The sequence below is a fragment of the Antechinus flavipes genome, chromosome 1 (assembly GCF_016432865.1).
Source record: "Antechinus flavipes isolate AdamAnt ecotype Samford, QLD, Australia chromosome 1, AdamAnt_v2, whole genome shotgun sequence".
NCBI classification, from domain to species: Eukaryota; Metazoa; Chordata; class Mammalia; order Dasyuromorphia; family Dasyuridae; genus Antechinus; species Antechinus flavipes.
The window spans coordinates 562,573,366-562,591,325 of NC_067398.1; the positions used below are offsets into that span (position 1 = coordinate 562,573,366).

A 17,960-nucleotide genomic window follows, 5' to 3' on the forward strand; every position below is an offset into this window, starting at 1 on the left:
ATCAAGAAGATCAGAATTCAAAATTGACTTCAGATGCTTGCTAGATGACCAAAATAGCAACTAACTCCTAGGGTTGTTGTGAAGATCAAATTGGCAAACTGCTGTACAATGTCTGGCACAAAATAGATCCTACATAAATGCTTCTTTTACATCCCAACAAAATTCTACCTTTTTTAGAGAAAAATTCTCCCTTCCCCAAACCTATTAATTCCAGTAGATCCCCACTTTTAATTTCCTGTTTTCTCCAAATATAGCTTGATTTCTATATATTTGGTTGCATATCCCATTGTATTGCAAGCTTTTTGAGGGAAGGAAGTATCTTTTTGTATCATTTGACATTGCTCCTGATACAAAGTAGGCATTTAATAAATGTTTATTGTTTGATTATTCTCTAGTTTGAGCCATCAGAAATTCTCTTCTTTTAGATCTGATTGTAGTTAAATAAGACAAAATAAGCAGGTTAGTAAATGCATGGTAATATTGAGAAGAATCAAGCAACAAGTACAAGATCCAAACATCACTTTTATCTCAACTCATCTCTATCAAACTAGAGTCTGGTGTCTCTGCTCCCCCTCCCTATGGTAGAATTGAATCTCTTTCTACTCACTAATGCTTCCTCTGTGCCACAAAAGAGGAAATTGCCATCTTATAACTCTGCCAATCTGTTGACACAGTAGGAAAGGGACATTAGCTCAGTCACTCACAGAAATGACTGGGGTAGGGGGGCTGTCAGCAGGTATTGGGTGTATTAATTGCTTTTCATCACTCATAGGGTTATGGGACTTCTCAGCCATTCTGCCTACTGGTTTTTTTTTTTATTGTGCTGATCTCCAAGGTCTCAACAATATGGAAACAAAACCCCATTCAACTACTTTGTTGCCTCATTGACTTAGAGTTGACTACCTATTCCACCTATCCCTGGGGAATAGACAACTCATATTAATGTAGTTCTTGCCTAAGGAAATATTAACCCAGTGCATCAGAGAATTGGAGATGGATCCCCCAGAACCACTTAGCAAATATATGCTTTATTTTGCTCACAAAGTCAACATCCTCTCCCAACTTCATCCTCCCTTCCAAATGTTGGCAGAGTAAATAATTTACCCCTCCACCCCCCACCCCCCACCCCCCGCTTAAGAGAGTTTAGATTTTTCCTTCCTGCCACCCCCAAAAGACATAAATTTAATTGTGTTTGATTTCATAACCCCATTTGGAGTTTTTTTCTCTAATTTATGAGATGAGAAAATTGAAACAAACAGGGTTTGTGACTTGCCTAACATCACACAGCTTGTCAAATTTGAACTCACAAAAAAATTAATCATTCTGGCACTCTTATCAACTATACCATCTAGTTGCCCTATAATTTCACTCGAGGAGGTAATTTATTCAATTTAGGAATAATTAAACATTAGATTAGTCCCTGTTCTCCCTTTTTCAATATCATATGCATTTATACTACAGAGGATTTCCACCAATTTGGCAATTCTTAAATTGCTCTGGGCAATGCCTTTCAATGGATCATCTAGCTCTAGATCTTAATGGTTATTAACCTCTACCATCTTTTAGGTTAAAGAAAAAAAAACCTTAAGAAATGATCTTTTCTCCTCATCCTGGAAGTCAAATCAATTATTCTGCCAATTATAATCTAGCACATATTATTCTGCCCTTTCCCCCTCCAACTGAGCAACCTCCTGTCACAAATCATTCATTGTGTCCTAGCAGAAATTATCCCCAGAACTCCCAGTTTAGCCATTAGTGTCAAATAATAGACCATTAATAGACTTCTATTAATTGAACCTTTACATGCTGGGCCAAGAGTGAGTACCATATGTGTCTTTGCAGTTCTGTCAAGGAGCCGGCTTCTCCAGGACAGGGCAGTTTGTCCCTTGAAGCTGTGCCAGGTGTCTGATGAATGACTATTAAGCAAGACTTTCCATCTTCATCAACAAATCCATCCCCATTATTACATGTTTATCTCATAGCAAACCTTAAAAACAACCTCCTTCTAGAAATGAGAAATCAGACCTACACAGTACAATATGTAAGATTCAGAGTTTTAATATTGAAATGTCCAAATCCCCCGAGTAACTGAGAGAAGAACAATATAGACCAGGAAAGCAGCAAAAATAAAGAGTTTTTATTGCATAGCTTTCTACTTTGCTGTGTTTTCAATATCTTGAAAAGCCCCACAAAAGACTAAAAAGTCTTTGTTAAGAGATGTGTGTATTTTTGAGAAGCATTAAAAGATAGTTTAAATTACCCTGACAATCTCTGTTAGATGGAAAATATGTAGTCCTGTTTAAGCTAATCAACACATTTAGATTGCTGTTTTTCTAAATGCTTATAAGTCTTTTTACATTTCCTCTGTATAATTTGATATCAGAGTTAATGACATATCCTTGGTTCTCTCTGGTACAGAAAAACCTCAGTCACAGAAAGTTTTTGCTCCCTCTACTTCTCTACAGAAATAATTACCAATAAATCTCTCAGCATGAAGAATAACAGAACTGAATGGCTGTATGATGAATAAAAAGTCCTTGGCTTTCTTTCATTCATCTTGATAATCTTCATTGCTATGCAAACAGTAAGACAAATTATCATGATTCACATACATGGCATTCAACTCAACACAGACTCCAGAAAAATTCTACCTAAGAGATTTGATTATTAGCATTAAAGAGGGGTAGTGGAGGGGGGAAGGCAAAGTCTCCAACTTCACTCACAAAATGTTTGAGACAGAGAGAGAAACAATAATAAATCCTTGTGAGAATAAACAAATTTAGCAATACTTCCAACCAGCTACCCTGATTAAAAGTTCCTAAAGTGGTTCAATGAATAGAGGGCTGGATCTAGAGTGAGAAAAACTATTCTTCTTGAGTTCAATTATGGCCTCAGACACTTGATAGCTATGTGATCATGGGCAGATCATTTAACCCTGTTTGTCTCAGTTTCCTGACCTATAAAATGAACTGGAAAAGGCAATGGCAAACACTTCAGTAGCTTTGCCAAGAAAACCCTAAATGGGGTTCAAGAAGACAACTGGGGAAAAAAAGAAAACTTCACTTTTAATTGTTCTTATCATAGTATACATAATCATAGATTTAGAGGTGAAGTAGATCTTAGAGATCAGTCTAAATCAAAGGCTAGCAAACTACTGCCCTTCAAGCCCTTGACTTAAGAAACATTTCTACATTTTAAAACAGTTTTATTGTATTTTAAAATATAAAAACCATTCTTATCTCACAAAGACAAACAAAAATAGATTGAGGGTGGGATTTTACCCTTTGACTATAGATTATCAATTCTTGGTCCTGATTAGCCCCCATATTTTATAGATGACAAAACTCTTGACTCCCCCAAATTCATAAGTAGTAAATAATAGTATCAAATTCAGAACCTCTGACTATAGCTAGTGCTCTTTTTACATTGATGCAGCTTTTCATTGAGACTATTTCAAGAATAAACTGAAGTGTCATTGATTCCATTTTCTCTGATGTCTAACAAGTCAGGCTTTGCGAATGTGCCTCTGTACTAAAACCAACATAATTTATCTTAGGAATTTTAGGAGCGATGATGCTATACTACAGCTATCCTAGAGTTAAGAGAACAAGGTTCCCAAACATTTCTAGTCTTTTTTTTTTTTAAAGCAGCCTGGCTGTAACAATGATCTCAACAAAGGAAAATAAATGTCAAACAGAAGGAAGAGTCTGTGACTGCCAAATAGATTCCAGCAAAGCACTTTCCCTCCCCAGGATAGATGACTTTGACCCATTTTACATAATGTCCTACCTGCTAGAAAACTGGCTGAAACAAATAAGACCTGCCTGTCTCTTCCTTCTGTACCCAGGGGAAACCAAGCTCCTGATGGTTTTTTCCCTTTGAGAATTGCATCAGCTCTCACATGCCAGGGTTATTTTAAACATGTGGTTTAAAATAAACTCATGGCCACATTGTTCAATGTCCCTACAATTGGCCAGATTTATATAGCTATACTTGCTTGAAGAGCTCCCTATGGTTAAGTGACCCAGAAGTCACCTTCCTTCACCAACTAAGGATCTGGTTTCTAAAGATTTGCCACAAAACTTGAACATCTTTAATTTTCTAAATTAAAATTTAGACTTTTTAGCATAATTGTTGGATTCCTCTTTTGTAGAGACTTTTCAAGTTATCTAAGATATGTGGATGGTTCTTGATTATGTATGTTAATGGGGGCAATAATCTGGGAAAATAAAATACATTTTTAATCATCAATTGTCATCTAGCCAAATCGTTTGATTTAATTTCTCTTCCATTCTGTTTTGAATGTATTTCATAATGCTTGGCACATAGTAAATACTTAATAAATGCTTTACATTCATTCATTCATTCATCCTTACCCTTCCCCAGGCTCTACAGCACCGGTTTTAAAAATTGCCCACATTTAACCCTGGAATTGATTCAAAAGAGAGGAAGTCAAACTTGGCTCTAGATAAATCCAAGGCAAGAAAACTAGAACTTTGATAATCAGGAATAAATAGTCGAATTAAACACCAGGCACTGTGCTAAGCACTAGGGTTAAAAAGAAAGGCAAAAAATCCCAGTGTCTATTGGGGAAGATGACATATAAACAATTAAATAGGATGAATTGAAGATCTCGGAGAGATGGCACAAAGATAAAAATGTAATGGGAAAGGCTTTTTGCTGAAGATGAGACTTTCACTGATACTTGAAAGAGGCCAGAAAAATAGAGAAAAGAAAAAAAAAACCATTTCAGACACAGGGGACTGTGCTCATGAAAATACATACATGGACTTAGAAAATGGAATATGTTGTGCAAGGACTAGCAAGGAGTTCCAGTCAGTGTCAATGAACCACAGAGTGTGTATTAGGATGCAAAATATAATTCTGAGAAGACAGAAAAGGGGAGTCAGAATATGAAGGGCTTTAAAGGTCAAACAGAGGATTTTACATTTGACCCTGGAGATAATCAGGAGCCAGTGAAGTTGATTGAATAGGGAGGTGATGTAGTCAGACTAGTACTTTAGGAAAAATAATGGAAGATGGACAGGAGAGGGCAAGACACTGCAAGCAGGTAGACCAACCTATAGATGCTGAAATAGTCCAGGTGTGAGGTGATGAGAACCTACAGGACAATAGTGAAAGTGTCAGAGGAGAGAAGGGGAAATATTAAAAAGATATTATGAAGATAGAAGAAGACACTAACTAGATAAATAGGGTGAGAGAGAGGGAATATCTAGGTTCTTGATCATGGGTGACTAGGAAGATGGTGTTACCATTAACAGTAATAGGAGAAAGGGGAGGGTTTGGGAAAAAGATAATGAACTCAATTTTGGACATATTGAGGTCAAGATGTCTATGACATGGACAGCTGGATTTGTCCAAAAAGCAGTTGGAGATGTGAAACACAATAGTTGGGGCAGGAGGTAGGGATGAACAAAGAATCATCTTTGCAGACATAACTATTGAATCAGTGTTGATAAGGTAGTGGAGAAAAATATCACCAAGCTGAATAAAAAGGTAAAGAAAAAGAAAGGGCTCAGAACAGAACCTTGAGGGACACATCTGGCTAATGAGTATGACTTGCACAGAAATCATGCAAAGGAGACCAGCAAAGAGGGTCAGATCAACAGGAGGAGATCAACAGAAGAGAGCAAACCCCCAAAACTTAAGAGAGAATAATGTCTTAAGAAAAGGGGAGTTAGTAGTGTCAAAAGTGTCAAAAAGTCAAGAAGGATAAGGATAAAAGTCATTAGATTTGAATGTAAGAGATTACTGATAACTGGAGAGAACAGTTGCTGTTGAATGAGGAAATGAAATGGAAAGAAAATGAAGGTACCTATAGTAGATGACCTTTTCAAAGAGTTTGGCCATAAAAAGCAGGAGAGATATAGCACAATAGTTTGTAGGGATAGATGAATCAACTAAGGGCTTTTTGAGGATGGACAAGACATAGATGTGTTTTTAGGCAGTAGGGAAGCAGTCAGTAAACAGAAAATGTTGAAGACTAATGAGAGAGCTAGAAAATATGAATGCAATGAGATCACTTGTTATGTAGAGACATGTGCTATGGCAAGAAGAATGACCATGTCTTCATGTGAGATAATGGGAAAATAAAAAATAATGACCAAAAGGGAAGGAAGTAAGTATTTATATAGCTCCTCCTAAGTGCCAGCTCTTGTGTTCAGCACTTTACAAGTACCTCATTTAATCTTTGCAACAATCCTGAAAGCCAGCTTCCATTATAGGTCTGAAAATTGAAGCAGACAGAAATTAAGTGACTTGCCCAGGATTACACAGCTAGTATCTGAGGCTGAACTTGAATTCACATCTTCCTGACTCCTGTAATTATCCACTATGCTTTTTAACTTCCTAGGCACCTGAAGGATATGAGATTAGAAGAAAGGGAGAAAAAGAATTCTGAGAAAATGACCTCAATTTTTTCACTGTAATATAAAGCACAATTCTGAGCTGAGAAGGTAAGGAAAAGGCAAACCACAGAAAATTTAAAGAGGAATAAAAAAATTGGAAAAGTTGATTTGATGAATAGAAGAGAGAATCAATTAGGGAAGTACGAGAGAATTGCCTTCCAATGGTGAGGGCCTAGTTGAGATTATGTAGCATAAATCTACTTATGTATATAAATCTAATAAATATATATTAGTAATTTTCTTCAGCCTTATTCAGGAGGATGTGATTAGAAGCAAAGGCAGACAACAGAATATTTTTAAAAGCTTTAGCTTGTCAGGGTAAGATAAGTAATACTATAAGGGAGCAAGAGGAAGGGAAGAGGGCAATATGAACTTTAATTGCTTCACCAACAATTCACCAAGATGAAGAAGGAAGAAAGCATATTGAATAAAAGGCTAATGACCAGAGAAAGAACTGAAGGGTCAAGGAATCAGAAGTTGCAATAAGGTAAACAGGGTTAAGGGTTATAAGGCAAGAGTAAAGTTGATATGACATCAGTTCATAATTAGATAAAGGAAATTCAGAGTTCAAGACCATGAAAATGGAATACTTAGAGGTGAGAGTGGGATCAAGGACATGACCATTTTGTATATGTATATATACCTGAGGTGGGGAGAAGGAAGTAGAGCAAGGGCAATGAATAAATTGAAAAACTTAAGAAAATCAGGTTGGTTGTGGGAGTATCAATATGTACTAGTTTTCTAGTATGAGGACACAAATTGGGTAGGCAAGAAAACTTTGAACAGGCTTTGAATTTCTTTACAAATTAAAAATTTTTTTTAAAATTTTTTTTAAAAAAGGAGTGTTCAAGAAGCTGTTAAACAAGAGCAGCCAGAATATTGAATGAATGGGAAATATGGATTGTTTGAACCTCAGAGAAGGAGAGGTTATTGAGAGATTATGGGAGAGAGAGCCTGGAAGTGGAAAGGAAAAGAAAGGAGGATTCCAGGTCCTTACTACCATGATCAGCGAGTTAGTAGAATAAGAAAATACAACCGGTGCTGGAAAGGGTGACCAGGGAAGCTGTGTCTTCAGGAAGAAGCCAGGTCTCAGTGAGTACATGGAAATGTAGGGAGTAAGGAATGAAAAGGATTAGGATGAAAGATCATTTGTTACCTGTGGAGTAGGTATTCCAGAGACACAGTAGAAGGGGCAGGTAGCTCTACCTACATCGAAGGTGTTATCTCTCTACAATAAAGTCTTGTCTCAATGCATGATCATGTCATGGAGGTGCCTCTAAGTTATCAAAGACATACTAATGAAGTGTCTGCTCTGGCAGGTCTGTCAAGTGAAGGTCCCCCAATAAACTATGATCTAAGTATCAGCTCTTGAAAAGAGAGGAGAGCCACAGTAGCAGCAGCAACAGCATGGCTATCAGTTAGGACCTTTTTTTTTTCTTTTTTCTTTTTTTCTGCCATAGCAACTCAAAAAATTCTCTATTAAAGCAAGGAAGGACTATGATGTGTGTTGGTGAAGGGCTGCCCATTGTGATGAAATCCCATCTCTTTTAAAACATTGAAGTATGCTATCTAATCCTCTCTGCCCAGGCAGTCACTGAAATGAACACTTCATATATACATTTTGAACTAAACTACCATCTATGGTTTTCCATTCCTTCATTTATACACTCATTATTAATTCATGCATTCAAATGATTATCAAGGGCTATCTTAATGCATATTCAAGTGAGGTTGATGAGTGCAAAATGCAATACAAGGAACATAAGTAGATAGAATTAGCAGAGAGAAAATAAAGCATATCATCTTTATTGAGGGGAAATATATTTATAATACATTTGAAATGACATTGGTAAGATACTTAGCCCAATGCTGGAACATAAAAGCACTATATAAATTCTATCATCATCATCATCCCTGAGAAGTCAGGGAAGATAGACACAAGTGAAGTTTGTTGGGATCCCAAGTAGAATTGGGCAGGGAAACCAGTAAAGTCTGGTGAGGTTTTGTAAGGATCTTATTGGAATAAAGCAGAAACAGGCACTAGGGAGTGGGGAATCTAGACATGCTGTGCATTAAGGTTTTGGGAACTGAAGCTGATTCATACTGGAGGGGGAGAGGAATTAGTTATTAGTTGATACTCCAACATTCCTCGTGTGAAAAGAGACTTCTGGCTATTACTACAGGCCTTACTTTGATAAGGTGACTCAGGAAATTTGATTCTTTTTTCAGTAGCATTTCCTTTTGGTAGTTTCCTGAGGTCCTTAAAGGACCAATATTGTGCAAGACCTGAGGGACATGCAAAATAGAAATACTAGAGTCTCTGCTCTACAGGAGTTTATATAATTAATTACCCACAGGAATCAGCTAAATTAGCCACAAGTTAGTTCTCATTCATATAGTGATTTACAATAGTTATCTTATTCCTTATTCTCATATATATGCTTTAAAAAATTTATTAGTGTCGTTAAAGATTTACATTATAAACACTTTCAGATTACAGCTTTTTCCACCACTACCATCCCCAACCTTCTTGAAAGGTTTCATAACAAAGTGAAAAAAAAAAAATAAGCAAGCCTAACAATACAATGATCTCATTTTAATGTATATAAAACACTCCAGATGTGCTCAAGAATTTTCATTCTTCTGAAGTTATGAGAAAAATAGCTTATTGTTATGGACGCTTTGGTAAATTTTAAGCCAGGAAGATCTGAATTCAAATTCTGCTTCTAACAATTTTTGGGCAGTCTATGTCTTTGGGCAGTTATTTGATTTTTCTGAGCCTCAGTTCCCTCATCTGTTCATCAGTTTACAAGTCTTCAAAATTGTTAATTTATATTAAAATATTGATGTCATACTATAAATTATTCTTCTGGGTTTGCTTACTTTACTTTGTATCTTATCATATGAGTCTTTCAATATCTTTTTGAAATTATTTATTTCCTTATTTCTTATCATATCCAAATACCACAACTTAATTCAGCCATTCTTCAACTGATGGGCATGTCTTTAGTTTTCAGTTTATGTTTTGTGTGTGTGTATGTGTGTATATGTGTGTGCCCCCAAAAAGGATTGCTGTAAATCTTTTTGTATGTATAGGACTTTTCCCTATTTCTTTTATCTCTTTTGAGTATAGGCTAGCAGTGTCATACCTGCCTCAAAGAGCCACCCACTATTTAATAACTTTTTGTATATAATTTCAAGTTCCTTTCTAGAATAGTTTTATCCATTCACAGATCCACCAAAGATGCATCAATGTACCTGTTTTCCCATAGCATCTCCAACATTTGTCATTTTTCTTTTTTTCTCATCTTTACCAATCTTATGAGTATGAGGTAGAATCTTATAATTGCTTTAATTTTTATTTCTCTAATTAGTGGTGATTTGAATTTTGTTTGATTTTAACATGGGTATAGATAGCCTGGGTTTCTTCATTTGAGAATTTATCCTTTAATCACTTATAAGTTAGGAAATAACTCTTATTTTCATAAATTTGAATCAGTTCCTGAAATATCTTGAGAATGAGAGTTTTATCAGAGAGATGATTCACATCCCCCTGGATGTTTCCCTTTTAATCTTAATTTTATTGGATTTATTGGGGGAACCCTTAAATTTTATATAATCAAAAATGATCCAGTTTATCTTTAGTGATTTTCTCTATCTCTTGTTTGATTATGAACTTTTATTCTACTTATAGATCTGATAGATGAAGTTATCCAAGTTTCTCTAATTTATGATGTGGATTTTTTTATCTAGATTATATATTGTGATGACCACATATTTTAAAATCAGCTGGAATCAGGAATTCAGGTTAAGGAAAAATCTTCAATCTTTATTCTTTTTGAGGTGAAGGGGAATTAGCAATGTGAGCAGCTGCAACAAGACGCCAGCCAGCAGTCTCTTTCTGCTTCTCTCTCTGCCCCTCTGCCTCCACACACCAAAATCATCATTTCCTATACAACACATCAGGACTTGCACAAAGAATGGGTGGGGGCCATTCTTTCTCCAAGCATATATATTAATAGAGTATGATCCAATTACTATTTAGCCTCACATGCTTGGGACCTCAGTGCATCAACTCAAACTTCAGCCCATTACAATATATAATTTATAACTTACTTTGGTAAAAAGGTGTTGGTGTAACTCCATTTTTTTTCCTAAAATGCTGTCCAATTTTTCCAGAATTTTTCTTAAACAATGGATCTTTATTCTAAGATCAAAGGAGATAATATTTTTAAAGATACAGTATTTGAAAAACAGTAGTATTAAATAGACTTAATAAATGTTTATTTTCCTGTGGGAGCTGAGGTCTTTGTGTTTCTGAACAGTAATTCACTAGATACATTTGCTTTAGTGTATTGTTTATGTAGTTAATCTGTTCCAGTGAGTAATCTCTCTATTTTTTAACAAATAACAAATTGAAGAAATCTGTTAAGTTCTATGTAAGTTAGAAAATTGAATCTCAGAGATATTAAGTGATTTGGCAGAGCTCACACAAGTAGCAAATAGGCTAAACAAAAGCATGCACTTGAGTACCAAAATAAAAATCTCAAAATTACTGCACAAGTCTAAAATGGAAGAGGTATTTGTTTTGTGAAAACAACTAGGAATATCAGTGGACTGCAAGCTCCATGTGAGTCAGAAGTGTTATTTAAAAGCCATAAAAAAAAACCCCAAAAGCTAATGCAATTATGAGCTGCATTAAGAGAGGAATAGTTTCTAAGAATGGGAAAGTGATCATCCCACTAAACTTTTCCCTGGTCATACTTCATAGTATTGTGGTCAACTTTAGGCACCATGGTTTAAGAAGGACATGGTTAAGCTGGAAAGATGGAGATCTTCAAACAGAAGTTGCTTCCTTTTGAACATATAGGACTAGATTGTTTCTAAAATCCCTTCTAATTCTGTAATTCTGTGAATCTATATCTAACCTTCTGATTCCAAGTCCAGTTGTATGCAACATTCCACTCTACAGACAATAGAAGACTCCCTCTGAATCCATTACCTTTAAAAACTGATAGGAGAAAAATCAGCTGAGGTATTATTTCATTTCCCCTTTCATCCAACCTTGCATGTTGAAGACCTAGTCTTTGTTTCCTGCCATTCCTTATCTGAAATCTCCAAATATTCATTCATCCATCAATATTAGGCTCTAGAAATCATAGAAACACAGAATAGATCCAGAAGAGCTTTTAGGGATAGCCTAATCTAATCCTTTTATTTTAAGGATGAAGACCTTGAGGTCCAAAAAGAGATGTCCAAGGTCATTCAACAAGTGTCAGGGTTCCCAGATGAGTTCTACTTTCACTAGACCAAATTTCTTTCCCTTTTTTCCCATTTGCATTCTGTCTTAACTCTAATTGTTAAATGAAAGCTTCCTCCCATGTAAGAAAGAATCACAGGTATCACAGAACAGTTGGGAAATATATACTGTAAAAACTAGTTCTGATCCTCTTGAAATCATCTAGTTGAGTATGTCTACAAAGCTGAATGAGATCAAAGGGAAGCAAAGGCCATAAGCATTTACTAAATGCCTACTATGTGCCAGGCACTATGCTAAATGCTTTACATAAATCTCATTTGATCCTCCATATATAGTTATGTTTAAAGTTTAGCCCCTTATTGTTTCCTTTGCCAATACACATTTTGTTTATGTTGTTTACAAGGATAAAACTGGTTGATTCAAATTGAATAAATATTTATTAAATATCTTCTTGTTTAAAGCACTGTGTTGGGCCTTTGGTATAGAAATAAAGTTTGAATTTGATATGGTTTACCAAACATTTAAAAAACAATTAACTCCAATGCTAAATAGACTATTTGAAAAAATAGGGATTGAAGGAGTCCTACCTTTTATGACACAGACATGGTACTGATACCTAAACCAGGTAGGCTGAAAACAGAGAAAGAAAATTATAGACCAATCTCCCTAATGAATATTGATCCTAAAATCTTAAATAAAATATTAGCAAAAAGATTACAGAAAATCGTCACCAGGATAATACACTATGACCAAGTAGGATTTATACCAGGAATGCAGGGCTGGTTCAATATTAGGAAAACTATTAGCATAATTGACTATATCAATAACCAAACAAACAAAAACCATATGATCATCTCAATAGATGCAGAAACAGCATTTGATAAAATCCAACATCCATTCCTAATAAAAACACTTGAGAGCATAGGAATAAATGGACTTTTCCTTAAAATAGTCAGGAGCATATATTTAAAACCATCAGTAAGCATCATATGCAATGGGGAAAAACTGGAACCTTTCCCAGTAAGATCTGGAGTGAAGCAAGGTTGCCCACTATCACCATTATTATTTAATATCGTATTAGAAACACTAACCTTGGCAATAAGAGTCAAGAAAGATATTAAAGGAATTAGAGTAGGCAATGAGGAAACCAAACTATGACTCTTTGCAGATGATATGATGGTATACCTAGAAAACCCCAGAGATTCTACTAAAAAGCTATTAGAAATAATTCATAATTTTAGCAAAGTAGCAGGATACAAAATAAATCCCCATAAATCCTCAGCATTTTTATACATCACCAACAAAACCCAACAGCAAGAGATACAAAGAGAAATTCCATTCAGAATAACTGTTGATACCATAAAATATTTGGGAATCTATCTACCAAAGGAAAGTCAGGAATTATATGAGCAAAACTATAAAAAAGTCTCCACACAAATAAAGTCAGACTTAAATAATTGGAAAAATATTAAGTGCTCTTGGATCGGCCGAGCGAACATAATAAAGATGACAATACTCCCTAACCTAATCTATTTATTTAGTGCTATACCAATCAGACTTCCAAGAAAATATTTTAATGATCTAGAAAAAATAACAACAAAATTCATATGGAACAATAAAAAGTCAAGAATCTCAAGGGAATTAATGAAAAAAAAAATCAAATGAAGGTAGTCTAGCTGTACCTGATCTAAAATTATATTATAAAGCAGCAGTCACCAAAACCATTTGGTATTGGCTAAGAAATAGATTAGTGGATCAGTGGAAAAGGTTAGGTTCACAAGACAGAATAGTCAACTATAGCAATCTAGTGTTTGACAAACCCAAAGCCCCTAATTTCTGGGAAAAGAATTCATTATTTGATAAAAACTGCTGGGATAATTGGAAATTAGTATGGCAGAAATTAGGCATGGACCCACACTTAACACCATATACCAAGATAAGATCAAAATGGGTCCATGACCTAGGCATAAAGAATGAGATTATAAATAAATTAGAGGAACATAGAATAGTTTATCTCTCAGACTTGTGGAGGAGAAAGAAATTTGTGACTAAAGATGAACTAGAGACCATTACTGATCACAAAATAGAAAATTTTGATTACATCAAATTAAAAAGCCTTTGTACAAACAAAACTAATGCAAACAAGATTAGAAGGGAAGCAACAAACTGGGAAAACATCTTCACAGTTAAAGGTTCTGATAAAGGCCTCATTTCCAAAATATATAGAGAACTGACTCAAATTTATAAGAAATCAAGCCATTCTCCAATTGATAAATGGTCAAAGGATATGAACAGACAATTTTCAGAGGATGAAATTGAAACTATTACCACTCATATGAAAGAGTGTTCCAAATCATTATTGATCAGAGAAATGCAAATTAAGACAACTCTGAGATACCACTACACACCTGTCAGATTGGCTAAGATGACAGGAAAAAATAATGATGAATGTTGGAGGGGATGCGGGAAAACTGGGACACTAATGCACTGTTGGTGGAGTTGTGAACGAATCCAACCATTCTGGAGAGCAATCTGGAATTATGCCCAAAAAGTTATCAAATTGTGCATACCCTTTGATCCAGCAGTATTTCTATTGGGTTTATATCCCAAAGAAATACTAAAGAAGGGAAAGGGACCTGTATGTGCCAAAATGTTTGTAGCAGCCCTATTTGTAGTGGCTAGAAACTGGAAAATGAATGGATGCCCATCAATTGGAGAATGGCTGGGTAAATTGTGGTATATGAATGTTATGGAATATTATTGTTCTGTAAGAAATGACCAGCAGGATGAATACAGAGAGGCTTGGCAAGACTTACATGAACTGATGCTAAGTGAAATGAGCAGAACCAGGAGATCATTATACACTTCGACAACGATATTGTATGAGGACATATTTTGATGGAAGTGGATTTCTTTGACAAAGAGACCTAACTGAGTTTCAATTGATAAATGATGGACAAAAGCAGCTACACCCAAAGAAAGAACACTGGGAAACGAATGTGAACTATCTGCATTTTTGTTTTTCTTCCTGGGTTATTTATACCTTCTGAATCCAATTCTCCCTATGCAACAAGAGAACTGTTTGGTTCTGCAAACATATAGGATATACTGCAACATATCCAACATATAAAGGACTGCTTGCCATCTAGGGGAGGGGGTGGAGGGAGGGAGGGGAAAAAATTTGGAACAGAAACGAGTGCAAAGGATAATGTTGTAAAAAAAAATTACCCTGGCATGGATTCTGTCAATATAAAGTAATTATTAAATAAAAAATTTTAAAAAAAAATTAATTAATTAAAAAAAAATTGATATGGTTTGACTCTTGTAGCTTTTCCAGTCCAATAGACTGGAAATAAATAATTATTCAGTCATTCTGTCACGTCTAACTATTAGTGATACATGGGCTTTTCTTGGCAAAGGTACTAGATAGAGGTACCATTTCCTTCTCCAGTAGATCTTTTTGTCAGGCAATCGGAGGTTAATTGATTTGCTCAGGTTTATGAAGCAAGGAAGTGTCTGAGGCTGAATTTGAACTCAGTTTTTCCTGATCCCAGGCTCAGTGCTCTACCCACTGAATCACTAGCTACCTCAAAGGGAGATGATACATACACCAACTGTTGTAATATAGAAATAATATACAAGATAAGAGCAAAAATAAAAGTTTAAATAAAGTACTATGTGAATTTTGAAGCGGGAATGATCATTGCTGACAAGTAGGATCAGAGAAACTTTATGGTTTCTCAACTCAGGCAGTATTTGAGTTAGTCTTTAAATGAGAAGAATTCAATGGTTAAAGATTAAGAGAGAAGTCATTTCATGTGTAGGGGATGGGAGAGTACACAGCATACACCAGAGAAGCAAATTGTCTGGTTTGATGTTAGCAAAGATTATGTGCAAAGAATTAATAAAAGGTACAGGTGGAAAGGTAGGATAGTACCAGATTACAGAGGGCCTTGAATGCCAGACAAAAGATTTAGAACTTTAGCTGGTAGATAAGCAGCCACTAAAAATTTCTGAGGAGATAGCAATGTGGTTAGATCTATGTGGAAGTACCATTTACCTGAAAGGAACTTGAAAGACAGATTGGATAGAGAGAGAGTAAGAAAGGGGACATTTGTTATGAGATTATTGCAATATTAGGTCAGTCACAAGATCCTACACATGGATGACGGCAGAGTGGACTGAAAAAGGAGCCATTGAGAAGATGTGTTTAACATGACTTGGTAACTGGAAAAGGAGAAGAAAGTTATGGAAGAATAAGCAAATAGCAAAATTTCTGGCAAATATGGAAGGCAGAAGGGAGAAAATGAATGAATATTTATTTATTTAAAATCAAGTAAATGTTTATTCATTTCTTCTTAGAATTATGTGTTAAAATCTGGCTAGATTTTTTGCCCTTTTCTTTTTCTCAATAGTATTTTATTTTTCCAAACACATGTAAAGATAGTTTTCAACATTCATTTTTGTAAGACTTTGAGTTCTAAATTTTTTCTCCTTCTCTCCTTTACTTCCCCCCTCCTCAAGACAGGAAGCAATCTGATATAATTATACATATGTAATCCTTTTAAACATATTTCCATATTTTTCATATTGTGCAAGAAAAATCAGACCAAAAGGGTAAAAATTCCACAGATAGAAAAAAACAAACAAAATATACTATGCTTCAATCCTCCTTCAGTCTCTACAGTTCTCTTGAGGATGCAAATGTCATTTTCCATACCAAATCTATTGGAATTTTCTTGATCATTGAATTGTTGAGAAGAGCCAAATCCATCTCAGTTGTTCATCATATAATCTCGTTGTTACTGCATACAACATTCTCTGGCTTATGCTCACTTACTCAGCATCAGTTCATGTAAATCTTTCCAGGCTTTTTTGAAATCAGCCTACTCATTATTTCTTGTAGAACAATAATATTCCATTACATTCCTATGCCATAACTTATTCAGCCTGAATGAATATTTATTAAGCACTTGATATGTACCAACCACTATAGGTAAATCCTGGAGGGATTTTTTTAGGGGGAAGAAGGAGGGAAAGGGTTGCAGGCATAAGCAATTTGGCAAGAAGGGAAAAGAGGCTTAATTTTGGACATGTTGACTTTGAAGTGGTAGTGTAATTTTCATGCAGAGATGTCCTGTTAGTGTGTACAGATAAAGGTTTGAAGCTCTGGGAAAAAAAAAAGTCAGGACAAGAGATAGACTCAAGAATCATCTTCATTGAGGTTCATACTGGAGTAAAGAGATTATCAAGATTTTTTCTTATCGAAAAAAACCTTGTGGATGGGATTTCTGAGTCACAATAGTAAGTAAAAGATTGTGGAGAATGGGAAAAGAGCCATGGGGATGGGAGAATTTTGTCTAAATTTCCAGAAAAGGGAAGAAAGGAGCATCTTTAAATTATTGAACAAAGAATTTGACTTTCATTCTTAGAAAAATTCTATTATTAACTGGGTGAAAAGGAAAGGGAATGGTGGCTACAAAGATGGACACATGTCTAAAGAACTTTATTTCCTTTTTTTAAATATATATTTTATTTTATAATAACTTTATATTGACAGAACCCATGCCAGGGTAATTTTTTTACAACATTATCCCTTGCACTCGCTTCTGTTCCGATTTTTCCCTTCCCTTCCTCCACCCCCTCCCCTAGATGGCAAGCAGTCCTATATATGTTAGATATGTTGCAGTATATCCTAGATACAATATATGTTTGCAGAACCGAACAGTTCTCTTGTTGCACAGGGAGAATTGGATTCAGAAGGTAAAAATAACCCAGGAAGAAAAACAAAAATGCAAATAGTTTACATTCATTTCCCAGTATTCTTTCTTTGGATGTAGCTGCTTCTGTCCATCATTTATCAATTGAAACTGAGTTAGGTCTCTTTGTCAAAGAAATCCACTTCCATCAGAATACATCCTCATACAGTATCATTGTTAAAGTGTATAATGATCTCCTGGTTCTGCTCATTTCACTTAGCATCAGTTCATGTAAGTCTCTCCAAGCCTCTCTGTATTCATCTTGCTGGTTATTTCTTACAGAACAATAATATTCCATAACATTCATGTACCACAATTTACCCAGCTATTCTCCAATTGATGGGCATCCATTCAATTTCCAGTTTCTAGCCACTACAAACAGGGCTGCCACAAACATTTTGGTGCATACAGGTCCCTTTCCCTTCTTTAATATTTCTTTGGGATATAAGCTCAGAAGTAACACTGCTGGATCAAAGGGTATGCACAATTTGATAACTTTTTGGGCATAATTCC

At 35.3% G+C, this 17,960-nt stretch overlaps 1 long non-coding RNA gene across 2 annotated transcripts in view; it reads right to left on the reverse strand.

Annotated features, from left to right (window-relative positions):
• The window catches only part of LOC127544214 (uncharacterized), a 55,509-nt gene extending 47,612 nt beyond the window's left edge, over nt 1-7,897 (reverse strand). The window contains exon 1 of one of the 2 annotated variants that reach the window (XR_007949401.1): nt 7,585-7,897. This is a non-coding gene — a long non-coding RNA (uncharacterized LOC127544214). The remainder of the gene's footprint in view (nt 1-7,584) is intronic. The other variant, XR_007949402.1, reaches the window with a different exon arrangement.
• Between the last annotated feature and the right edge of the window lie 10,063 nt (nt 7,898-17,960).